Source organism: Podarcis bocagei (genome assembly GCF_964188305.1).
Source record: "Podarcis bocagei genome assembly, chromosome: 6".
Classification (NCBI taxonomy): Eukaryota; Metazoa; Chordata; class Lepidosauria; order Squamata; family Lacertidae; genus Podarcis; species Podarcis bocagei.
Genome location: NC_138130.1, coordinates 74,118,877 through 74,145,656, shown reverse-complemented (window position 1 = coordinate 74,145,656; position 26,780 = coordinate 74,118,877). Strand labels below are relative to the sequence as shown.

The window sequence follows — 26,780 nt, the reverse complement described above, 5'->3', positions numbered from 1 at the left end:
GTGTTTATTGTTTTTAATAAACTGGATTTTTACACAAACGGTAGGTTGCAAAATCCACTTGCCAACATCCTTCTGCAATTGCCAGGTTTCCTGCGTCCTGGGCCCAAAGTGCTCGAGGGACAAATTCGTCGCAAGGCTTCCCTTGGAGCTCAGACAATGGAGACGTGTTACTGTACACATTCCTAATAAGAAACAACACCCTATCACATCCAGAGAAGCAGAGCACTTTGTATAGCGTTTTTTAGCATTCAAAAATGAGCAACTCATACATTATCTCCTGCAAGCCTTACAACAAACCCATAAGGTTGCATTCTAATCTTCGCACTGAAGATGGGGGGCTGAGATTGAGTGGTTTGCCAAAGTGCATGGCAGCGGGGAGATCTACAAACATAAGAAGCTGCCTTATATTGAGTAATCTTGGTCCATCTGCGTCAGTTTTGTCTACACTGACAGACAGCAGCAGTCCAGGATTCTAGTCAGGGGACATACACAGGATTCTTGGCCCTATGTATGGGGAAATGCCCAGGGAATTAACATGGGACTTTTTGCATGCAAACCATTTGCTCTTACCCTGAGAAGAGGGTTTCGCTCAAGGAGATAGATGCACCCACCAGAGAAGGTGAGCAGATTTGACCAAAAAAAGATACCCAAACTGTGTTCTGGCACATTCTGCCATTAAAAAGCACTGATGATGCTGATTTTTGAGAGAGCTTTACCATAATCAGATTGCAGAATGGTCCCTCATTCTAATTAGTGGGAAAGGAACATGTGATGGCCTGATTGCTTCCAACACATGTATCCCAGTCAATACTAATGCCAGGAACCACATGGCAGCATATTCTAGGGGATGCAGTGCACCTTGAGGGTGAGGAGGCTCGCATTAGACAAACCAACCAAATCTTTCTGTGCATTCCACAACCTTGCCAAGAGCAGCTGTTGCCGCACAAAACATTTCCTCCTGGCTATCATTCAACTAGTGTTCCAACTGCTCAAGCGTGTATTTCCCAGAACTAGCTCACCAGCTCATACCTTTCCCAGCACTGGTTAAAATGCTGATTTCAGCACATCACATCCATGATGTAATGGTCCATAGGCAGACTGGCCCTCCTCTTGGCTTTGCTGATGTGGTCCAAAGGAAAGCATTTGGTACCAGCTTGGCAGCAGGAGTTGCTGGAAGGAGGAGTACAAGATGCCATCCAACCATCCTAGGGACTACACTCATTAACCTTTTCTTCTCCCAGTGATGTCAGGCAAGGCAGCAGGTACAGATTTTTCATCAGGGTTTACTCCCAAAACCTTTCTCATGAATGAGTATAGCTGCCAGGCAGCGGAAGTTCAGGATCAGAGTTTTCCTTCTCTTAGATGGGCTACTGCCCCAAGTTGACAAGCCCCATCTGCCCCTCATTTCCCTCCACTGCACATGCAGAAACAGTCTTCATGATTTTTGCAGAGCAGTTTCCACTAAAATAATATATTCTCCCTAATATATACATTTTAATAGCCAATTTACCTTTGTATATGTATATTGCGAAAATTCATAATGAGAGTTTCAAAGGATTGCTCTTGTTTTGTAAAGTGCATATTAAAAAGGTAAAGGGACCCCTGACCATTAGGTCCAGTCGTGGCCAACTCTGGGGTTGCAGCACTTATCTCGCTTTACTGGCCGAGGGAGCCGGCATACAGCTTCTGGGTCATGTGGCCAGCAAGACTAAGCCGCTTCTGGCAAACCAGAGCAGCGCACAGAAACGCCGTTTACCTTCCTGCTGGAGTGGTACCTATTTGTCTACTTGCACTTTGAGGTGCTTTTGAACTGCTAGGTTGGCAGGAGCAGGGACCGAGCAACGGGAGCTCACCCCGTCGCGGGGATTCGAACTGCAGACCTTCTGATCGGCAAGTCCTAGGCTCTGTGGTTTAACCCACAGCACCACCCGCGTCCCTAAAGTGCATATTAGGATGGTTTAAATTCAAACTGGATTGAATTTCCTCCGTGATCCCTAAGGTTGAGTGTGAGATGAAAATACGGGTGTTTGACTGGTTGAAAGGGAGTGTCGTTCAGTAACGGACACCACTAGAGGGGGACCAGCAGAGATACACAAGACCAAATACCAGGGAAAGTCCCTGGCTGGGTTAGGCTGTGGAATAGTCTTCCAAAGGAAGTGAGAGAATCTCTCCTCTCCCTGGGGACCCATAAAAATAAGCACTTGAAAACGTACTGTGAGGAACAATGCCGTTCTGGCAGGGAGGCAGGATGATCTAATGTGCCTTTTCCATCCTTAGAACTGCACAGGCCATGAACAATCTGACCCTACTAGCAGCTCCTCGTAGACAAGATTTCCAAGATAAAAACAGGAATTTGTCAAAACTATGTCTGAAAGCAGATTTCTGTGAGAATGCTTTGAGAGGAATATTATGACCTTTTTCTAAGGGTCCTGCTATGTGGGTGGGTGGGTGGGGAGGGCTTCCGCTGCTGTGTGCTGCCAAGGAACTGGGAGGGAAGAGAGCAGGAACGGGATGGGGAAACCATTGATGAGGAGAGAGACTCCATCAGGCAAGGCCTCTTTCCACCTGCCTTGCCCCACTCTTCGGCCCTAGGAGTCCTCATAGGGGAGCTGGCCCTGGAGGAAGAACTGTGAGGGGAGAGACTTCGTCAGGCAAGGCCTCCTTCCACCTGCCTTGCCCCACCCTCTAGTCTCTACTTCTCAAGTTGTATTGTATTATTTTATGTACTGTGGCTTGCCATTGTTTCATTTTAGTTTATTATTTATTTTAACTGCTGAGTGGATTCTGTTTAACTTTTATATGTTGTTGTTATTATTATTATTTAATACTATTCTAATGATCATTGAATGTTACTTTTTGATATAGGTTACCTATTTTAAAGTTATGTTTTATTATCACATTTTTGTATTGCATTAGATTGTTATAAGATGTACATTTTTTGTTTCTTCAGCTTGTACACCGGCTTGAGTATTGTAAGATAGAAAGAGGGTACACAAATTAAAAATGATGATGATCATGTCATTCTGCTTTATCAGAGCCTGGGCGACATTTAGGGCTAAATGTTGGGAGGCAGAGGGGAACAGACTCCAATGGGAAGTGGTTATGGACCTGATGGATTTCAGATTTGAAAATAAGGGATCAGCAGCCTCGTCTGTCCCGGGGACAGTCTATGGGATATCTGACAATCCGAGATAGCGGGAAATGGCCCTAGAATAAGGGAATTTCCCGCAAAAAAAGGGAAGGTTGACAGCTATGCTTTACACTTGAAAGAAAGAAAGGGAATAGAATCATATATTGAAAGTAAAATGGATTAGTCTGACCACAACAAAAACTAAAACCCTTCAGATCAGGATAATGAGCCTTAACATGCCTTGTGTTTATTTTTGGTTGAATGAAATGAATAAAATAAAATGATGTCACATAGAGGAGGGAGAAAAGTTGTTTTCTGCTGCTCCAGAGAAGCGGACACGGAGCAATGGATCCAAACTACAAGAAAGAAGATTCCACCTAAACATTAGGAAGAACTTCCTGACAGTAAGAGCTGTTCGACAGTGGAATTTGCTGCCAAGGAGTGTGGTGGAGTCTCCTTCTTTGGAGGTCTTTAAGCAGAGGCTTGACAACCATATGTCAGGAGTGCTCTGATGGTGTTTCCTGCTTGGCAGGGGGTTGGACTCGATGGCCCTTGTGGTCTCTTCCAACTCTATGATTCTATGATTCTATTCTATGATTCTATGATCATCCTTATTTTCTCAGAGCAATTATCTCTTTTTAACTAGACAAATGAGGGTCAAGTGTGGAGGTTCTGGATGTCTTAAAAAAAACATCTGGTCATGCAGTGCTTGCTCTTTGAAGATGGAAGGAAGAGGGAAAGTAGGGAAATTATTAATATGTGTGCACATGCTGTGTTATAAACCTCTGAGTAGTGAGACTGCTGAAATGATCTGTGGGCAGTTCCAAAAAAATGGGAGTCTGCATATTTTCTGCTGATGCAATGACTCAGTGGTTTGGTGAGCTGTGGCATGAAAGGTGTCTTGAGTTCCAATCTCATTTTAGGAAAGAAGTCCATGGCCTCGGTGACCCCCATTCAGCACTGTTGAAGCACAGCAATCCACTTCTGCACTCAAGGGTGACTCCTCCTGAACAGATGATGAGCACTATCAGAGGGAAATCACCTGTCTGGGAGGAAAGTAGGCACAGGAAGTTCCGGCCTGTCTACTCAGTGACAAGGTCAACTGTAGGAATTTTGAGACTCTGAAAGCAGTAGAGCTGGATCTTTGGTTCTGGCTGAAAGGGGGAAGGTAAAATTTTTCCAGGGACATCTCCAAATCCTCTCACTGTATGCTTCCATGCCAAACCAAGAACATGAACAATGAGACCAAAAATTTGATATTCTATACCAAGGGTGGATTTGAAAGCAGGAGCTGGAAGCTTTCAGCTACAAAAAGAAGCAGGCCTTTTCAATAAAAACTAATTACAGTAAGATTAGAACCCTTTTCGGACTTCTCGGCCTTATTGTATAGGCATAACATTTTTATTTGTGATTTCTTAAAAGGGGGGGGGCAGAGGTAAATGCATGAGAAGTAAACCCTGAAAAGGTGAGGGGGGAAATCAAACTCACAAATGGATTTGTCGACAGAAAGAAATGAGACTGATCTATTTGGTAAAGTTTACTGGCTCCATTCTGACATTGTGTTCTCTAACCCTCCAAGCTATGGTTTGGAAAACCAAGCAAATCCTATGCATGCATGCTCCTTCCTCTCCTTGTGAACCTGGTTTAAAAGAACACATCCTAGCTTGTCAAAGCACAGCTTTTCAGTATTGTCCAAATCGACAAATTGTCATTTGAGTAAACTCTCTGAACCAGGATTACAAACCACAGCTTGATTCTGGTACACAACCTGTATTTGAGTGGATCACTCTAATCACAGTTTCCTGGTCTGAACCTCACAGGAAACTTTGGTTTGACAAACTAACAAGGGGACACAAGGGTTGGGAGTGTGTGTGTGTGTGTGTGTGTGTGTGTGTGTGTGCACACACGCATACTACAAATAGCCCAAATTCTGCAGCCCATACATTAAAGAGGGGGTATTTATTTTTTTGTGGGGTGGAGAAATTGGGGGAGGGGTATCTGTGGTACGCTCTGCAGCCCACCTACCATTTTCCCTGGAACAATGCTGTTTGGGGCCATTCTGAGAAGTAAAAATCTGAAAGCTTTGCTGCTGCCACAGTCTTAAGGAAGACCACCACTGCTAAGACTAACCATGTTCCCTGAAGTCGCTGCCTCCAGAACATGTTCAGTGGTCCATTTTCACTTCCCCACTATCACCATAAAAATCTTTTATTGATCTTTCATTTCAGTCCTAGCACACACAGTTCTCCAGTCTAAAGTTGGGAGGACTAACATGTTATTATTATTTTTTAAATTAAGGAACACTTTAATTGAACATAATTTAAAAAGGTGTATCATTATAAAAGTTAACTATTACAATTCCCTATATATTTATCTAATGTACAAGTATTATTATCCATATATAAGAAACCTACTATATTTTTTTATAAATGCGTTCCAGATAACACTATACTTGTCCATGCAAAGTCTACATCTATAAGCAGTCCATTCATAATTTGCAACGTAGTCATATCTTTAATCCACTGATTAAATGGACCTGTACACTCATCTTTCCAGTGCATCAGTATCAGTATTTTGGTCATAAAAGGGGCATGAAATACCCATTTACGTTGTCCAGATGTCACATTCCACATAGTAGGTATGTAGCTCAAAAGAATACTTTCCTATAAAAACTTAATATTTTTCTGCAGAGTCATATTTATGTAATCCATAAATACTTTCCCCCCAAACTGAGTAAGTGTAGGGCATTGTAAAAACATGTACCGTATTTTTCACTCTATAACACGCATCTGACCATAACACGCATGTAGTTTTTAGAGGAGGAAAACGAGGAAAAAATATTCTAAATGAAACAGTGGATGTATGATTTTTATGGTTCATGCTGTGGCCACAGACATGTGATCTGACAGTGAGTTTGGGGTAGCCCAATGCAAAAATCCTGAGGATCCATGTGGATCCGTGCTTTGTAACCACGTTTTAAGTGGGGAGGGAAGGAAAAGAACTCAAGGGACAAGGAGCTTTTCCGCGGGGAGGAGGGAGGGAAAGAGCACTGTTGCTTTAAAGGTATACTTAAGGTATTTGCCCTGTGCCTCGGTTTTTTTTTCCATTTAACAGTTTGCAGCCTTTTCCTTCCGCTCCTTGTTTTGAGGCGGAATAGATTTGAGCAAGTGAGGAGGACTTGGAATCCAGGGGATTCGCCATAGAATGGAGCACAAAAAAGCGGTAGGGGCACTAGGACCCAGACATTGCTCAAATCTATCCTGCCTGAAAACAAGCTGCTCCATCCCAGCCGATCAGCTGAGACGCGGGGGATTTGCGAAGTTTTCCCCTCTCCCTCATGCCCTCCCCAGCCCTTTTTTTTACTTCCTGGTTTTCACTGCGTGGCTCAGCTCGAGGTTGGTTTTATTTTGCTGCTGGTTGCTTAAATTTTATCTTTCCTGCCGTCTCTCTGCAGCCTCATTGCTCTGTTTAGAGAGCGCGCAGACCTTTGCTAGCGTCTCTCCCTCCTCCCGTGTAAGCGGCTGCTGCCGGCTTTGCTGCTATGGCTCTCCTTCCCTCCCTCCTTCCTGGCTCCAGTCGCTTTAAAGAAAGCAAAGTGAGAGCCTCGTAGAGCGTGTAAGTGGCTCCCGCTTTGCCTGACTGACGGCAGCCATGGCTCTGATCCGTGCATTCACTCCTTAACACGCACAGGCATTTTCCCTTACTTTCTCGGAGCAAAAAAGTGCGTGTTTTGGAGCGAAATTTACGGTATTTTAAAGAAGGATGCTTCTGACTAAATCTCCAAAATTTTTAATAGTTCTCTCAGACCACACATTATCAATACATTATTGCAAAGTAAGAAAGGTCATAACTGAGTAGTAGGACATCTGTTTTGAATGCAGAAGGTCCTAGGATCCAATCTCTAGCGCCTCCTGGTAGGGCTGCCTGAAACCATGGAGTACCACTGCCAGTCAGTGTAGACAATACTAAGCTAGATGGCCTAATATAAGGCAGCGTCCCATGTTCCTGTTCCTGGGAACTACACACATGCCACTTTGGATTCCATGATGGAAGAAAGATGGGATATAAATAGAATATAATAAAATAAACACAGCCCTCTCGGTCTCTGTTATAAAGATCATTTGTCATGAGAAATGGAATAGTGACAGTAATTTTATTATATTCAAAAAGCAAAGCCTACTTGGCATATAGTTTTCAATAGAAGTATAAAGAAACCCAAGTTCTTTGGAAAGCTTCAATTAATAATAGCAAATTGTTGTTGTCATTACTTATTTCTACTATGTCTTATTCAAGAAATTAGACTGTCTCATCACAATAATTTGATAGTTTAGTCTGCTGGACTTCTGCTCTGATCCTTAAAAGTAGGAACAAGACAGTTTGCAAATGTCATGTCTCAATAGCTCTGCAAGTTGATTATATTAAGAGCTGGATATGAGCAAAGCCATTACATCACTTCTCAGGGCAGAGAAGAGGCAGGGGAAAGTGTGAGTGAGTTGAATAAGGATAAGGAAGATCCAGATTCAAATAACTAACCAGCCATGAAGCTCCTCGGAGGACCGTGGAGCGGTCGCTGTCCCTCTCAGTCTAATCTACTTCACAGGTTGCTGTAAGAATAAAACAGGGGAAGGGGGGCATGGTACCCGGAGCTCTTTGGAGTAAGAATGAGGAGAATGAACTCACACAGATTCTCAAGAACCTTCCTAAAGAATCTCCTCTGAATCCTCAGCAGATTAGCTCCATTCTTTTCATGTGGCTTGTTTTTGTTTCCAGTCCCTATGGTTTCAAAGGAAAACAAGAGGGTTGTGTATTTATTCTCAAGTCCCAGAAAACAAAAGCAATCTTTTGGAAATTTCCAAGGCCATCTCATGATGTCCAAACTGCCAGTTTCTAACTCTGAATAACTGGAGACAGGAAACTCTTCTGGTGTGGGCCGATATCTCATTTTCATATATGTATGTGGCTTTTCTGTGATGGTACGTATGGAGAATCCTCATCTCTCCCCCCCCCCGCACACACACATGACAGCTAAGATGTTCTGGCACCTATGGCACTTTTATAAAGATATGAGTACCAGCACCTTATTTTTTTAAAACCAACACACACACACACACACATTCAGCCTTTCCATCACCACTGATGAGAATGAAAAGAGATAGAATTTCTCTATCACAGCCTTAATTAAGTTCATTAAGGGAAAAGTTCTGATGATTTACAGGTGGCTGTACAGGAGCCCCCCTCCCAATGTCTTGCTGTTCATCAAACTCCGCCAAGTCACCTGGTGTTAATTATAATGTTCTATAATGCCAGAGGACTAGCCAGCAGAGTCACAGCACAAGTGCCGGCTCTGTGGATACACTCTGTTACTTTTGAAAAGAAACATCCCGTCTTCAGATTGTATATTCCTCCTGGATTAAATTTCTGTGAACCTTGTGCGGAGTTAAAGTGACTGAGGAAAGCGTGAGCCTGGCTTTGAATCAACTTCCTATTTTCAGGATAGAAACTACCTCCCTGCACAATATACAAATGCCCCCAAGCTGCAGGCTTCAGTATTCAGATCAGTGGCCGAGAGAGGACGACCCAGGCATGTAACAATATGGGGTTGGGAAGTCAGGCCTGGTTCACCCAGTACATGTCCACAGAGGCCCAATGGTACTTCATGTAGCACCTGTGCCAAGTTGACTAGGCCTGCCTTCCCATCAGCCACCACATAGTTGCAGAAGCTCAATATAAAAACACATATCACCACACTGGTGGCTACTGCTGTGGACTGCATGCTTTGCATGAAAACAGTCCCAGCTTCAGTTCTCAGCATCTCTAGGTAGGACCAAGGGGAAAACCTCATCTGAAACCACAGAGAGCCACCCACAGCCAGTGTACAGCCAAGGAACAATTGTGGACTCACTTTGAGATTGTGATTGTTCCTGTGCAGCCATATGATGTCAAGCGCTCAGGACCGCAATACCTCAATGTCCGCCTCTCTCCATATGAACCTACCCAGACCCTGAGATCATCTTCTAAGGCCCTTCTTCGTGTGCCTCCTCCATAAGAGGTCTGGAGAGTAGCAACACGAGAATGGGCCTTCTCTGCAGTGGCTCCCCATTTGTGGAATGCTCTCCCTAGGAAGGTTCAGCTGGTGCCTTCATTATACACATTTGGGCGCCAGGCAAAAATGTTCCTCTTTAACCAGGCCTTTGGCTGACTGACATCCAATGTTCCTTTAAAACATGTTGAGGAGGGGGAGATTATTGGGTTGGTCTCGTTTATGTTTTGATTATGTATTTTGGGTAGGCATGGTTTGCTGCTTACATTCAGCAATGGCAGGTGATTAGGCAACAAGAGGAAAGCCAAAGGGCTCTGGCTAAACCTGACATCACCATGTGGAATCACTAGGCAGCTCCCTCCCTCCAAATTTCTCATGGTGTTCAGTGTTGGGTGGCCAAGTGGCCACCATTTAAATTCCTTAGTGTTGTTGACACGGTGTCACTCAATGGCATTGTGGGAAATGTAAGTGGTGATCACCCAGTACCACTGGCTGGAAGAACACAAGCACTGCAGCAAGAAGCGAGCCTATTAATGCTATACACCAAAGCCCCTATCAAAGCTTGTAGCTGGCCTGGGCTCTGTGGGTTGGCAGTCAGACCCCTGTTGGGGTGTGGGCTTTGACAGGCTTTGAAACCTTGACATTAGCCTGGTTTCTGTGTTTATTTTAAATGTTGACCTATATGTGATGCCACAAAAGTGATCTGCACCAATTAATGTAAAGAAGGCATACAACAGTGCCATGGAGGATGGGTTTTAGTTTTAGAAAACCATCCAACACATTTCAATCCTGTTACTCTCCCTACAAAGTTCTTCCTCCCAACTCTTTTCAGGTATAATAGATTACCTTATTTAACGTGTGTGCTATCCCTAACCTCCTGGATTTATAATGAAAGCAGGGAGCCCACAGAGTAGGGATACTCAAGGAATTTGATTTGTGAATTGCAACATGAACTGACCTGGTTTACAGATCCCAGAAAAATGGGCTGATCAAAACATAGCAGTCAATCAGATTTTGCATTTCTCCAAGTCTTGCAATTCAGGCCTTGGCTAAAAACACACAAACATGCATTTAAAATGTCTGTTTTGCCTATTTTGGAATAAAATAAGTGGAGATGAATTATGCAGTTAATGTGCATTTTGTGATAAAATATGCATTAAAATACACATTTTTGTTCAATTAAAAAAAAACCATAGAAAAGGAACAGAGGAGGCATGCCAATTAATATGTCTGAAATTGACATGCACAGAAAATAGTGTGACTCAGCCATCCCTAGTCCAGACAGTCTCTTCAATGAAGTGCCGCTGCCATGGGGAAACCACATTCTCCCAGAACATGCTGTATGGCTGCTGGGATGCTATTTTAGAAGTTGCCCTGTTCTTACTCTGCTCAGTACATCCTTTACATCCCCACTGGCTCATCTACATGAGTTATTACTGCATGTTACACAGGCACACTTGAACTTCCCCTCCTCAGGGCCATTATGTCTGCAGCTATGCACAGGTGCACCCAACCAACAGTTCCCTCACTCTCTTCACTGAAGTTGCTTCCTTGAAGGAGACAGTTGGTACCCACAGGGTTGCAGGGCAACTGCAGGGCACACCCCTCCCAGAATCGTTACTGACCCCTTCACCAGCTCCATTTCAGTCTAACTGAATGAAAATAGCAATTAATTCATGTTTTGAAAAATCCAGCTGTTTTGAGTGTCCCCTTGACTAATGGAAAAAATGAGCTTTGGCCATATTCAGTATAGGCACCTAAATACATGCATGTGTGTTTATTTTTTTTGCTTGCTCCTAAAACTGGAAGTCCTGGTTTTTTGGGCTTTTTAAAGATTGATACCACCTGTGTAGACGCATACAAGGCATCTAATGTGTGTCAGAAGGTTCTAAACATTTCCAGTCCCACTTGATTAAAGGCTTAGCGTACTGTATTGGAACCCTTCATCTAATTTGCACCAATCTTCATTATGTGCCATTCAAGGCTTTGCTCTCCAGCTGATCCAGCACAATGAACTTTTTTTTTAAGGGTTCCTTAGGTGCAAGATTACACTTTATTAAGAAATAAACGTTGAGAAAAGAATGTGGCTCTGAATATATTTCTATGGTTTCCACGCCTAACCGTCTCTTTACGGTTGTAAAAATATGTTTTCAATTACTCTTAAAACCTTTGATTCAACCTAGTTTGAGAAAGTCAAGATGAACAGTGTGCTCCCCCCTTTTTTACTGCCCACACAACATAGCATGCATTTGAGCTCAGGAAGAAAGAAAAGCCTCCAATGTAACATTCAGATAGGAACACAGAATGTAACAAGACACATTCTGAATGGAAAGTACAGAAGAGCCAAGAGCTGACTTTGGACCAATTCATCTCCTCATGGTTGAAAGAATGGTATGTAAAGCAGACAGGAAAAAGTTTGAGAATTAAGGAAATTTTATTAAGCCCTGGAAGAGAATAAAAAAGGAGGGGGAAGCCTACGAGTCATGTTTGCTTAAAAACCGTTTTTCAGACCATCTCAGAGATTATGCCAAGTCTTCAACTGGCAAGTGATTCAGGATGAGCCAGCTTCCCCATTCCATTCTGTGACTGCTCAGAGGGTTTGCTCTGCCCTGCGTTCCACGCCTTGTGGGTTGAGCTTTTAATAAGGAATTCAAGCTGGAACTCAAGCATGCAGAGTTTTCATCAGCTCTCAGTTCCTACCACTTGTTGACATCTCACCACCACCACCAGTCTGGCCGCAAATGCAGGTGTCCACCATCAATCAAAGACTGCAAAATGCAGTTCTGATGTGACTGACGTACAATTGCATCAAAATTCTTTATTTTTACTGATGTGCCCATGTTCTCCATCGCAGTGCTAAAATGCCACACGCGACCATGAAAAGGTCTGTTTGTGGATGTAGCTGAAATCACATCAAGGCTGCAGTTTGATCACTACACGCATGTGCATCCATATTGCATGTATGTGTTTGTATGCTTCAAGGAGAGTCAGAAATGAAGAACTGAAAGCTCAGCTATTCCAGACTAGATACATCTAAGCTATTAATCAAGATAATTTAAGAAGGATATTAACAAGCTGGAATGTGTGCAGAGGAGGGTAACCAAGATGATCAAGGGTCAGGAAATCAAGCCTTATGAGGAATGGTTGAAGGAGCTGGGTATGTTTAGCTTGGAAAAGAGGAGAATGAGAGGAGGTATGATAACCATCTTTAAGTATCTAAAATGCTGACACATGTAAGATGGAGAAAGCTTGGTTTTCCCCCTGCTGTGGAGGGTAGGACTTGAACAAGTGGCTTCAAGTTTCAAGAAAGGATATTCCAACTAACAACAGGAATAATTTTCTGACAGTAAGAGCTGTTTGACTGCAGAGTTGACTCCCTTGGGAGGTGGTGGACTCTCCTTCATTGGAAGTTTTTAAGCATAGGTTGGATGGCGACCTGTCATGGATGCTGTAGATGGGATTCCTGCATTGCAGGGGGCTGGACTATATGAGCATTGGGGTCCCTTCCAACTCTATGATTCTATGATTCTGATTCTATCATCATTTATCTATGAGTCTGTGAAACTCTAACAAAAAATGGCCATCTACTGTTCTTTAACAGATCTCCTGGGACAGGAAGTCCTGCAATTCTGAAGAAGCTGGCAAAAATGCCTCTGTGCACTAAGAAACTCTAATGCTTTGGTGGGGGCTCCTGAGGGCCACAGTCCTTTGTAGGAAACATTCTTGGGGCCACATGCCAGAAGTGAGTGGGGCCAGAGCCAAAAGTGTGCAGAACAATGGATGTGCAAGCACAATTCCAAGCATTGGTGCTGACCTTTAAAGCCCTAAATGGCTTTGGTCCTGTATACCTGAAGGAGCGTCTCCACCCTCATCATCCAGCCCAGACACTGAGGTCCAGCGCCAAGGGCCTTCTGGCAGTTCCCTTGTTGTGAGAAGCGAGGTTACAGGCAACCAGTTAGAGGACCTTCTTGATAGTGGTGCCTGCCCTGTGGAACGCCCTCCCAGCAGATGTCAAGGCAATAAGCAACTATTTTACTTCAAAAAGACAACTGAAGGTGGCCCTGTTTAGGGAAGTTTTTAATGTCTGATGCGGTATTGTTTTTAATATTCGGTTGGAAGCCACCCAGAGGGGCTGGGGAAACCCAGCCAGATGGGCAGGGTATAAATAATAAATTATTATTATGTAGTGGTTCAGAGTGGTGGACTTGTAATCTGGTGAACCGGGTTCGATTCCCCACTCCTCCACATGCAGCTGCTTGGTGACCTTGGGCCAGTCACACTTCTCTGAAGTCTCTCAGCCCCACTCACCTCACAGAGTGTTTGTTGTGGGGGAGGAAGGGAAAGGAGATTGTTAGCTGCTTTGAGACTCCTTAGGGTAGTGATAAAGCGGGATATCAAATCCAAACTCCTCCTCCTCCTCCTCCTCCTCTTCCTCTTCTTCTTCTTATTATTATACACAGTGGTACCTCAGGTTACAGACGCTTCAGGTTACAGACACTTCAGGTTACAGACTCCACTAACTCAGAAATAGTACCTCGGGTTAAGAACTTTGCTTCAGGATGAGAACAGAAATCATGCGGCAGTGGCAGCACGAGTCCCCATTAGCTAAAGTGGTACCTCAGGTTAAGAACAGTTTCAGGTTAAGAACGGACCTCCGGAACGAATTAAGTTCTTAACCCGAGGTACCACTGTATGTGGCTCTTACCTTTGCAGAATAGACCACACTCCAGTCACGTGAAAGTCTGAGGTTTCTATACGCACACCTCTCCACCCTATCCAGCAAACCAAGCAAGAAGCATTAGTACAGTTTAAGGACACATTCCAGCTGGTCAAGAGCACTTGAGCAGAAAGGTGTGGAGCAGGGCCAATGTGGAGTGTGGCCTGGGGAAAGTCCTAAAAGCCAGATAGAGAAATGAAGGGCATGGTTAGGCCTTGAGCCTGAAGTTCCTCATTCCTGCTGTAATGTATTGGTCATATAAGAGCACAGTCCCAATGGTTATTCAATCTGGATAATGTTCAGACAAATGTGAATCCTGGGTATAGGAAGGTTTTTATCCTACTGCCAACATTCCCTTTTAGCCAAATATTATTCAGATATTTGGGATATGTTGGTGGCAGGAGGCTTGGGTAAAGTCTTGATATTAGAATTGTGGAGTTGGATGGGACCCCAAGAGTCATCTAGTCCAACCGCCTGCAATGCAGGAATAAAATTAATATGAAGGCAGCACAGGAAAACAGAATGTGCTCTTTTGGGTTATGAATAATTGCTTTACGGTGGTTGTGACCATTATCTTGACATTTTAAATGTTATTTATTTCATAAAATTTTTGCACAAACCCCTCAAATCTCCACAGTTCAATATTCCCTGGACACATTCCTTGCTTTCTATATCCTGCAACTTCTGTCAAAGGGTGCCAGATTATTTCATTTGTCATATCTATACCACAGAGGCAAACTGGTGAATAAGTATTCCCTCTATTCTGGGGACTTGGAAGTCTATGATGAGATTAAAGGTAAAGGACCCCTGACCATTAGGTCCAGTCGTGACTGACTCTGAGGTTGCGGCGCTCATCTCGCTATATTGGCCAAGGGAGCCGGCGTACAGCTTCCGGGTCATGTGGCCAGCATGACTAAGCCACTTCTGGCGAACCAGAGCAGTGCACGGAAACGCTGTTTACCTTCCCGCTGGAGCGGTACCTATTTATCTACTTGCACTTTGATGTGCTTTCGAACTGCTAGGTTGGCAGGAGCTGGGACCAAGCAACGGGAGCTCACCCCGTCGCAGGGATTCGAACCACCGACCTTCTGATCGGCAAGTCCTAGGCTCTGTGGTTTAACCCACAGTGCCACCCGCGTCCCTTATGAGGAGATTAACAATCCTTAACAGAGTTCCCAGCAGCTTCCCCGAACTAGTTCCCAGTATTCTTTGGGGAAAGTTAAAATGGACAAGCCAGTATAAAATCAATGCAAGTTCATAAAACAGATATGCCTTTTTATGCACTGTAAGCTGCCCAGAGTGGCTGGGGAAACCCAGTCATATGGGTAGGGTGTAAACATTGTTGTTGTTGTTTACCTGTTGCATTTCTGCAGCAGTTATGTGCTTGTTATAACGGACCAAAACTCTGAGAAACTATTCTACAATATGAATGAGTGTTGGAGAAGAATGAAAGTAGTAGTATTTCATCTGCTTAATCCAAAGTTAGTGTGTGCGGCTTATCAGACACCAGACTGGATTGCAGCTAATACTCTAGTTGGGTCCCCCTCCCCCGCCCGAAATAAGCGAAAAGCAGTTGACAGATCCAAAATGCACACTCTTCTCCCATGAAAACATTTTTTCCATTCTTGCTTTTCCAAAAAAATAGAAAGTTCAAAGCTTAACTACTTCTTGTTATGAAAGAATGAATTTTCTACGAGAGACTTGGACAAAGACATGAGCCTATGTAATTGCCCTGTGGCTGGGTGGATCGGGAAGAAGAAGGGAGGGGCGGGTGGAGATTTTACTTGTCAAGAAGCAATGGGAAGCAAATGCATTTGTCTGGATTAAGAAAGATCCAACATTACGTTTTCAAATCTGGGCTGCTGGTGTTTATCATTTGCTTATATACCTCAAGCTGACAAGTCAAATCTAACGAGGGAAAGAAGCAAAATAATGCTGTGGTTGGATCCAAAGTAGCCCTTCCCTTTGCAAAAGCAGTTCTTCACAGAAGTTCACAAATTCCGGTGCTTTTGCAAACTGAAGTGCAAGATGTGGGTGGGTAGGTGGCAAAAGCAACATTCCCTTGTTCCTTTTTCTCCCTGTAGCCCATAGCTGTCAACCTTCCCTTTTTTTGCAGGAAATTCCCTTATTCCAGCGCCGTTCCCCGCTGCTATCCCGGATTGTTAGATATCCCGTAGACTGTCCCCAGGACAGGTGAGGCTGCTGATCCCTTATTTTCAAGGCTGCTGATCCCTTATTTTCAAATCTGAAAGTTGACAGCTATGCTGTAGCCCCCTGCACTGCCTACGGGGCTGGTCTACCCAGGAGGTGGGTCATACAAGAAGTGGGTCAGTGGCAGGAGTGCAAGAGGTTTTGCCTGCCCCACTGCTTCTGCCACCGCATGGCAGATATGTTGGGTTTCCTGGGCACACAAGTTGATGTGGGAAGTGCTCCCAAGGCAGAATATCTCCTCCTTTTTTTATTCTTCTCCTGACAGGCTAAGAGCATCCTGTTCAGGCAGGCCTTTGGCGACGAAGGCACAGGCAGTGCTGATCACGGAGCTGCTGTCAGGGTGGACTGTATTTTAACTGCTCATTCTAAATGTGTTCTGGTGCATTTTGATGATTGCTTTTGAACAGTTTGCTTTTATTGCTTTGTACTTTATAATGTTGTTTTTAAAAGGTTTATTGTAATTATGTGTATATTGTAAACAAATTAGAGACACAGACAGACAGACAGAATAAAAAAATTCCTTCCAGTAGCACCTTAAAGACCAACTAAGTTAGTTCTTGGTATGAGCTTTCGTGTGCATGCACACTTCTTCAGATACGTATGCACACTTCTTTCAGATACGTATCTGAAGAAGTGTGCATGCACACGAAAGCTCATACCAAGAACTAACTTAGTTGGTCTTTAAGGTGCTACTGGAAGGAATTTTTTTATTTTGACTATGGCAGACCAACACGGCTACCTATCTACTACAGACAGACAGTTAATTCTACTGATGTTTGGTTGTTTTTAAATTATTTTTCCTACGTTTTCTATAATTCTTGTTTTAATTTGTAAGCCACTTTGAGTCCCGCCGACGAAAAAGGCAGGATATAAAGATAATAAGAATAATAAATAATCCTTGAAACACAACTTGAGAGAAGGGTGGGATATAAATACTAAAACTAACACCAGTGTTTAAAAGCTTCTGGTCTAGAGTGAAATTCCTTCAGCTGCCTCTTTTTTCCAGGAGTTTTAAAATGAAAGGCAGTGACAGTGACCCAGGGACATAGGAATGCAGGGAACAGCCTGGGTTAGACCAAGGGTCCAGCTGGTCAGTATTACCAGTACTAACTGGCAGCCAGCTTTCCAGCAATTCAGCCAGAAAACTTTCTCATGCCTACTTGGAGTTGCTGGGGAATGAATCTGGGAACCTTCTGCATACAAAGCACTTGTTGTCTCACTGCGTTACAGTCCTTCCCCTTAATGCTTGCTGCTCATTAAAGCAGCTCCACCGCCTTCATGTTAATGCTTCCCATGTTTTGTAAATATGTGACAAGGAAGTGAACAAACTCCCTCCAGTTTCTAGATACCGTGCAAAATTGTCCTGGCGCAGGCACCCGTCTTTCTTCTTTGATTTTATTATTCATCACAATATCACGGAACAAGTTTAGCTGTCCAAAGCTGCGATGAGACAAGGCACAGCTGAACTGTGGGCTTGTACAAAGTCTCGGCTCAGTCTCCATCCATCAATTAGCCAGCGAGCTCCCCTGTTAACATCGCTGATTTGTAAACACACAAATTACTCAGCTGTGATTACATCACAATTTAAATGATTTATGCACCAGTAAAATGAACAGCAACTAGGTCACCATGGCACATCAAGTCTGGATGCTGAGAAGAGAAATGAAAGGGTTCCCACAAGGCAAGACACAGTGATAACGGCAAAAACCTTTATTAAACTAACAGAACTAGACAACAGGGGCAAAGCAACTGCTTATATACATTTCTGAAGGCCTGGGCCACTCCTACTCGCAATGGGATTGGCTGTCTAAACTCCCAAGCTGCGAATCATGACTCAGAGTTTAAGGGCTAATGGCAGAGGCCCCAATCCTGAAATGATCTGATGTGATTGGATATCATGTATCAAATCAGAACACAGGGGCTCAGAATCCTTAGTCCAGACTCAAGCTCAGGCAAACACAGACCACTGAATACATAAGACTCTCCATCTTGCAGGCATAATCCATTGGATGGACTCCCAGAACAGCCTCAGTAGTAGCACAATCAGTCCAGATCATCTTCTGAGGCCCTACTTTGTATCTTTGCAAGATGTGTCTCCTCCACAAAAGATCTGGAGGGTGGCAACACGAGAACAGGCCTTTTCTGCAGTGGCTCCCTGTCTGTGGAATGCTCTCCCCAAGGAAGTTCGCCAGGTTCCTTCATTATACAGCTTTAGGCGCCAGGCAAAAACGTTCCTTTTTAACCAGACCTTTGGTTGATTTGACTGATGTCCTATGCCCTTTTAAAATGTCTTGGGGGAGGGTTATTGGGTTGTTGTTTTTATTTTGATTATGTATTTTGTGGTTTTATATTATGATTTTATTCTGTGAACCGCCCTGAGACCTGCGGATATAGGGCGGTATATAAATAAAAATAAATAATAAAAAAGAGGCTAGTATATAAAGTAACACTTTGAACACCATGGACAGAAAACTATTTCAAAAGGGATCAACCCATCATCTGCATGTTGTTCAGAATGAGAATTAGAACTAGAGATAGAGGAGCAATTGTAAAGGCAAACTTACAAAATTAGCACTTTCCAAGACAACATGCAAACTGAAACACAGCTGCCCTTCGAAACTGGCACTTCTCCAAATTTTCCAATCCTGTTCTCCTACAAGCAATATGTACAAAAAGTGCCTATATTAAACTGCGTTAAAATGCATATATTAGTGGAAATAACATACAAAAAGGCATTCTATATGGGGATTGCTTTGTAAAAAAAAGTAGGAGAAATTGCATAGAAAAATGTGCTGACTAGGAGAAATTTTTGCTAAAATGCTGGCAATTTTTCATGAGATTTTTTCCCTTTCATTTAAAAAGCTGCAAATTGTGAATTTAAGACTGGAAAAAGGATAAACCGAGACAATCCAAACTAGCATATTCATCCACCCCTGATTAGAAACTGGAGTTTGAAAGGGGCACATCAGTTGTTATGGACTGGTTGGATGCAAAGGAGTAGTAAGAGGCACCAGCTAGGGAACCCCCAAGGGAAGAAGGCTCAGAGCCAGGGGATTGGTGGTGGGACCACAATGAGTGGCAGAGAGAGAGGAGGGAACAGGCTGGGACAAGGTGGTGTCGGAAGCTGAAGAGGCAACAGGGTTTAGTGAGCAGGAAAAGGCTGTGGCAGAGAGCAGTCCAGAATCAGAATCAGAAGCAGAAACTGAAGATGAGAGGGGCCAAGAGGCTAATGAAGAAGCCAGGGGTCTCTCCCCCCTGCAGCAACTAGTTCTCTCCCCACACCCAGACTCCCATAAGAAGGCGGAGCAAAGAGAGAGAAGGTGAAGGAGTCTCAGGTTGCTCAGTCCTCACAACTGCTTGTGAGGGTGAAGGAGTCTCAACTGCTTGAGGAGTCTTGAGGAGTCTCAACTGCTTGTGAGGGTGAAGGAGTCACAACTGCTTGTGAAAGTGAAGGAGTCTCAGTCCTCACAACTGCTTCATTGGGGCAAGATCTATTGGGAAGAGTTGCTATGCTCACTAGGCCTAGCCTCCTGAGCTATTTGTTCCTTTGACTAAAAAGAGTTAGCTTCATTGTGTGAGATATTACTGACCTGCTCCTGGCACCCACCTCAGGCATCAGTACTTTAAGAGCACAATAGCCCTGCTGAATTACCAATTCTTCTAGTTTAACATCCTGTTTCCCAAAATAAAAAAAATTCCTTCCAGTAGCACCTTAAAGACCAACTAAGTTAGTTCTTGGTATGAGCTCTCGTGTGCATGCACACTTCTTCAGAAGTGTGCATGCACACGAAAGCTCATACCAAGAACTAACTTAGTTGGTCTTTAAGGTGCTACTGGAAGGAATTTTTTTTATTTTGACTATGGCAGACCAACACGGCTACCTATCTACTACTGGATCCTGTTTCCCAGTGAGATGCTTCCATGAAGGCCACAGGTAGGCCATGAAGGCAACAGCCCTTCCCTCTCGCTGTGATTGAAAGTCAGAGGCATATTGCCTCCAAGCCAGGTGGCTCCGTAGCTAATAGGTCTTATCAATGGCAACCTTCCCTTGAAAAGCCATCTAAGCCAGTGCCCATTGCCACATCTTGTGGTGTTGAATTCCAGAAGTTAATAATGTGTGAAATGGAATTCAATTGGAACATAGCTAGAATGCCTGCCCTGATTCTACCGCCAATCAGCTTCATTGTTTCCCCTTTGTTTGGCCCCAAGAGTGCCATTCCAATCCATATGAAGCTTTCTTTTTCAATCCATCACAAGGCAATGGAACATGCTGCATGCAGAAGCAGAAGGATTAAGTAGGCTGTAATATGCATAAATATTCTAATAAAAATCTTAGATTTACTGCTTGCAGAATTTATTGTGGAATTTGAGGATCTTAAGATGCTCAGATTCAAGGAGCCATGTCAAAACAGATTAGCATTAGAATATAGCCCTTTTGAGCAGTGCAGTCTGAATGCATGAAGGAGCAAGTAGGAATGGGCAAGGGAAGTCCTGCCAACTCAGTAATGGCCAGCAAACAATCTGCGTTGTTCTGAAATGGGATGCCATACCCAAGACATAGAGCTTCCAAAGTGGAAAAGAGAACCCTGGTTAACCAAGCTTACCATCCCTGTGTTGGAAACCCTATGTGTGTAACACCAATTATGCAATGGCTAGGAAAGGCAGCAGCAGTAGTTTCTCCCCATGCATTTCCACTTGCCTCTGTAATTCAAACAGAAGGCCTGCAGAGCGATTATGCACTGCAAAAATCCAGATAGAAATGCATGGATATCACCTCATCTCATTCTAGGAGTATAGCACACTAGCAGCTTCAGAGCCGCCATGGCTTGGAATTCTACAAAACAACAGCAAAATCAGTGCAATTCTTAAAGTTTCAGTCCACCATCGTGATTCAAAATGGAGTCCATTGGTAGCCAAACACAGACGGAAAACTGCTCCTTGATCCCAGGAATCATCATGAAAAATTTGATTATGACATTTTTAAGATGTGTCCAACTGGATAGGAAACATACAAGCAACTTTCCAAAGTATTAACTCCATAACTTTTCCAGAAATTACACAAGAGCGGTTCCCGAGTTGAGGGTGCATGGGCTATTTAGTTACTACATCTTTAATTCCGTTCTTCTTCGAAGCAGCTGAGGGCGCTCCACCCAGTTCTCCGCCCATCCATTTTATTCTCACAATAAGCCTGTGACTGCCCTGAACTCTGTGGCTGAGCAGGGATTTAAACCCAAGTCTCCTCAAAAGAAAGAGCTCAATACTGTACTAAGGCTGTGCCACACACTGGCCAACATACATTTTCCAGGTTAGGTGGGGGAACTTTGCAGGTTGTTATTCTTATTGCTGCTGTTGTTTGCAAAAACCGCTTCCCCCTCTGCTGTTGCTCCAGAGCCCCCAACTCCTCCCCACCCTCAGCTGCTCCTTTCCCAGAGTGATCCTTGCCAAAGCAGGAGTACGTAATAAAACATAATGAGATCATAGTTCTGCAGCTAATCAGATTTGGCTATGTGTCCATGTCACATGCCAATTCGGACTGAAGGTAAGGAGCAATTCAGACTGAAGTCCAGCGTCCTCAAGGTGAATGTGGGGGTCAGGGCAGGAGCCAAGCATCCACACTTTTGCAAGGGATGAAAAAGTTTGCAAAACATGTCCCAAGATTTAGGCCATTCCTGCCGACCATTTCCTTGTGGTGGAAATTGTGGAAAGGCATATCTGTATGCAGTGCTTCTTTAAAAAAAATGTTTAGGGGTACTCTCATTTTGATTCAAGAAAGTCACCATTTTATAGTTCAAATTGGGAAAAAATAAATACAGTGGTACCTCGGGTTACATACACTTCAGGTTATATATGCTTCAAGTTACAGACTCCGCTAACCCAGAAATAGTGCTTCAGGTTAAGAACTTTGCTTCAGGATAATAACAGAAATCGTGCTCCGGCGGCGCGGCGGCAGCAGCAGGAGGCCCCATTAGCTAAAGTGGTACCTCAGGTTAAGTACTTAATTCGTTCTGGAGGTCTGTACTTAACCTGAAACTGTTCTTAACCTGAAGCACCACTTTAGCTAATGGGGCCTCCTGCTGCTGCCGCGCTGCCGAAACACGATTTCTGTTCTCATCCTGAAGCAAAGTTCTTAACCTGAAGCACTATTTCTGGGTTAGAGGAGTCTTTAACCTGAAGCGTATGTAACCTGAAGCATATGTAACCTGAGATTCCACTGTACAGTAAATGGACAAAAGTACGAAGATTCACAAAATGTTTAGAGGTATGCATCCCCCATGAAAAAAGCACTGTCTGTATGGATATAATTTGCCAGGAGACTGGCTACAAAAAGGAACAGGTAGAGCTAAGAACAACTTAACACTCTTTGCCAATGTGTCTGGCTTACCTAGAGGCATCTGGCCTTTTTCTTCGCTGACTCAGATATCTGCATTTCTGTGACACTTTGCATTTTGCCCATGCCTAGCCTTTCCACTTATTTTTAAGGAACAAGTATAGACTTGTGGTTAAGACACCAGGCTAGGAATTAACTGATCTGGTTTATGTTTCTGGAGCTGGTACAGTTTTCCAGTGTTTTTCGCCAAGAGGCTGAAGCTGGAATTCTCCAAAGAGCTCAGCTTCACACACACAGGGGCAAATTTCCTGAAGCATTCATCAGGCATCATCAAGCGAAGCGACTGTACCGTCATATCTGGACTACAGATTTTGGGTGCACATCTCAACATCCCTCTGCACCCATTTCTGAACAAAGAGACTAATGTGATGTAATGGTCTTCATCTTATCAGGGAGAACATAATCCAGTCATCCTTGTCAGTTTTCAAAAAAATCTACCACATCCCCTCCCCGCCCATGAATAACTGTTTCATGAGTAGCTTGACCAATGAATCAAGTTGTTTGCCTCAGCTGCAAACCACAGGAAAGTGACTAACTGCAAATACTGTGGCTTCATTTAAAACCCCAATATTAATTTAAATTTTTTCTTGGCCAGAGGTGGCCAACCTTTTGGGGCCTCTAGGCACAATGGCAAACTAAAGAAACTGGTGTCGGTGCCACACAAACACCGTAACCAAACACACGCCACAACCTAGTCTATTGGCTACAAGATAATGCTTCTTGAATTTTTGAATTTTGGTGAGGGGAAGGGTACTGTGTACTAAAGGTCCATGTACACACCATTCCGAATAATAATAATAATAATAATAATAATAATAATAATAATAATAATAATAATAATAAATTTTATTTATATCCCGCCCTCCCCAGCCGAAGCCGGGCTCAGGGCATATTCAAAACATGTTTGTTCCCTTAAAGAACACTGGCCATGGTAGTTTGCTTCTCATAGAGTTACAATGCCCAGCAGCTTTTAACAAACTACAGTGCCCAGAATTCTTTTAGGAGAGAAAGGTGCTTTGAATGTGCATTAAAGGTATAGTGTGTCTACAATGTCAGTAAACAAAAATCTGACTACATTATGATAGTGTATAATTAAATGTCTTTAATACAGTGGTACCTCTGGTTATGTACTTAATTCGTTCCGGAGGTCCGTTCTTAACCTGAAACTGTTCTTAACCTGAAACACCAATAGGGCCTCCCACTGCCACCGCACCACCGGAGCATGATTTCTGTTCTCATCCTGAAGCAAAGTTCTTAACCCGAGGTACTATTTCTGGGTTAGCGGAGTCTGTAACCTGAAGCATATGTAACCCAATGTACCACTGTAAAACAGATTTTGGTTATTAAAAATGCATTTTACAACATTTAATAACTTTTTAAAATAAATGTTCTGCAGTGTTAATACACATCTGTAACCCTAGCCAAACTGCTGAAATCACCTCACAAACAGCAGACAGGTAGCTGTAATAACCTGTTGCAGCAAGAAACAGAATTCTGTGGCCCCCTAATGACTAACAAATATATTGTGGTATGAGCTTTCATGAGCAAAAGCCCACTTCATCAGACGCATGACAACCGCATGGGTGGAGGCAGGAGCAGTGTGGGAACACCACAGAATGGCTACAACCACACTTCTGCTTGTAAGATAGGAAGCAGGAGCAAGATTCTGACAGTGAGGATAATACAGTGGTGCCCCGCAAGACGAACGCCTCGCAAGACGGAAAACCCGCTAGACGAAAAAGAGAAGTCCTCCGCTGTCCGGGGCGATTTTAAAATGCCGCCCGCCAGCATTTTAAGATAGCCCCGCACAGCGGAGAAGTCCTCCGCTGTCCCAGGGTTTTTTAAAATGCTGGGGGTGGGAAGAAAAGCCCTTGTCCCCCCCCCAGCCTTCAGAAGAGGTCCGGGGACAGACTGTCCCCGGACCTGGTCTGAAGGCGGTTTCCCTAGGAACGCATTAATTGATTTTCAATGCATTCCTATGGGAAACCGTGCATCGCAAGACGAAAAAACCGCAAGACGAAGAGACTTGCGGAACGAATTAATTTCGTCTTGCGAGGCACCACTGTAGTTGCTTTCTGTTAATGGTTGCCCATGGTTTGGCCTTGAGAAAAGGCATGGAAAGAAGTTGGCATATTCATCCCATGCTCTAATGAAACTAGTGATTTGATGCTGATGTTGATGAACAGAAAGCAGCTAGCCACTAATACTATTAATTATTTTTGTGAATTACCTGCCCTTCACCCTAGGGTCCCAACAATTTAAAACATTAAAAACAAATTAAAAACCTACAATTACAAAAGAAGTAATCAAAAGTAACAAAAGGTCATACAATTATTTAGATTTAGATTTCCAGTCTTTCTGCATTAGAAATCTCCAAGGCCGTTTACTAAAAAGAGACTGTGTGATGGGATGTGCTTTAGCTGTGCTTGCGGGTAGATCTAACAGTTACATTAGCATCATTTCGGTCTATTCCTCAGCTAGTTCTTCAACTGCTATTAAATTACAAGCAAAACTTGTGTATACACCCTTGCATGCCAAGAAAGCTTTCTAAAACTTTGTGTGGTTTTCTTTCCCACCCTGTTGGCTGGGTTTTGTTTTGCTCTCTTCCATCATCACCAACTGTCCTTTTAAATGGTTTATTAAGTCCCCCAGATAAATGTCCAACTGCCTATCCCTTCTATAATGAACAGCAACTTTTCCAGACATATATTAAAACCAAGAAACAAATATGAAACAAATGGAAAATTGATTTCGAACAATACCTACCAGGTAGAATGGGGAAACACCGCAGATATGATGGCAATGGAGAACAGAAGAGAGGTCAACCTTGCTTTGCGTGGACAGGCGGAGTCCCCAGATCCTGCACGGTCCCCCCGTCATGTGAATAACGACTCAAGACAACGTGCTATGGGATTAAATTGGCCACAACTTTATTAAATTTCAAATGTGGGTAGACCTTGGCTCAGGCATTGGGCGTTCTCCCTCCCCGGTCCCCAGCCGGGGACCTAGGGAGCATCAGGGTTATCCAGTGTGTGTGGGGGGGATGGGCCGGCTCTGGAGAACATATGTTCAAGCAGAGATGGCCGCCCCTGTAACGCCGCCGCCGCAGGAGGGAGCAATGACGACCTTTCGGTGTACGGCCAAAGCCTCCCTTCAGAAAACCCCTTTAACGGGGAACCCTGGTATCGCCGCCGCAAGAGGAAGATGGACAAAAGGATTCCGCCCAAGGCCTGATACCGCCAAAGTTGTGACGTTTTGCTACGGGAAAGGCGAAACCTGCCAATGCAGGGAAATTCCTTTCCGGCCCTTTAACAGCGACCTTAACGTAGCAGCGCCCGCATACCTGTGAAGAAAAGTTAACCTGCAAAACCTGTGAAGAAAAGTTAACCTGCAAAATAAGACCTTAACTGAGGGTGGGTAGGGTGGGAGAAGCTCTGGAGCCAAGTGTGGATTCCTAGGTAAGATCCTCCCTCTATTGTGTGGGCAGGTAATCCCTCCCCTACCTGGCCTGGTCTCCTTGGCAACGCTTCCCCCAGGTGGGATTGGACAACTGACTGAGGTAGGTGGAGACCTCCAGGTATCCCACCTGAGGGAAGGCAAAGCCAAGCCTATGCTGTTGGAGCCGCTCCAGATCTAGGGGCTGCACGCGTCCACGCAAAGGGCGCCCCCCATTTTAAGCGGGGAGCGGTCATTATGCAGCTGCCAGATCAATGACTAAGTCCAGGATTAATGAGCCATTTGTCCCCCATTCCCTTTACGCCATGCTACTTTTTGCAGGAACATATAAGCCCTCTTCAAAACAGATGTGACATAAATCACACACACTCACTCTCCACACATTGCAGATAACACATCACAGGGCTGGAGGGATAGTTAAAAGCCGCAGAAGACAGAATCACAACTCAAAACGATATTGACAGGCGAGACCCATGCCGAAAACAACAATTCAACAGAAATCAATGTTAAGTCCTGCATTTAGGCACAAAGAGCCCCAAAGGAACAAGTGTAGTCTGGGGAAGACCTGACTTGGCAGCAGTAAACATGAAATGGTTCCATGTGTCCTAGAGAGCATGAGTCAGCAGTGTGATATTGCAACTAAGAAAGCAAATGCAATCTTAGAAAGAGCTAAGAGGAGCATAGTGTCCAGATAACAGTAGTTTTGTTGCTTTCTTCTGCACTGGTCATATCACACTGGTGTGCTGTGTCTGGTTCTGAGCACCATATTTCAAAGAGAATGACAAACTAGAGCATAAGCAGAGGAGGACAACCAGGATGGCTTGGGGTCTGGAAGCTG

General features: G+C 43.9%; 1 protein-coding gene across 6 annotated transcripts in view; it reads right to left on the bottom strand.

Annotated features, from left to right (window-relative positions):
- COL8A1 (collagen type VIII alpha 1 chain) overlaps positions 1-26,780 on the bottom strand; it is a 95,343-nt gene that overhangs the window by 53,868 nt on the left and 14,695 nt on the right. The window contains exons 1-3 of one of the 6 annotated variants that reach the window (XM_081198981.1): positions 19,689-19,703; positions 18,663-18,751; positions 7,811-7,903 (exon numbers count right to left, since the gene is read on the bottom strand). The exons of 2 other annotated variants lie outside the window; for them this stretch is intronic. The gene's annotated coding sequence lies outside the window, so the exon portion shown is untranslated. Of the gene's footprint in view, positions 1-7,810; positions 7,904-18,662; positions 18,752-19,688; positions 19,704-26,780 lie in introns of those variants that run through there. 3 more of the 6 variants (XM_081198978.1, XM_081198979.1, XM_081198980.1) reach the window with 3 other exon arrangements.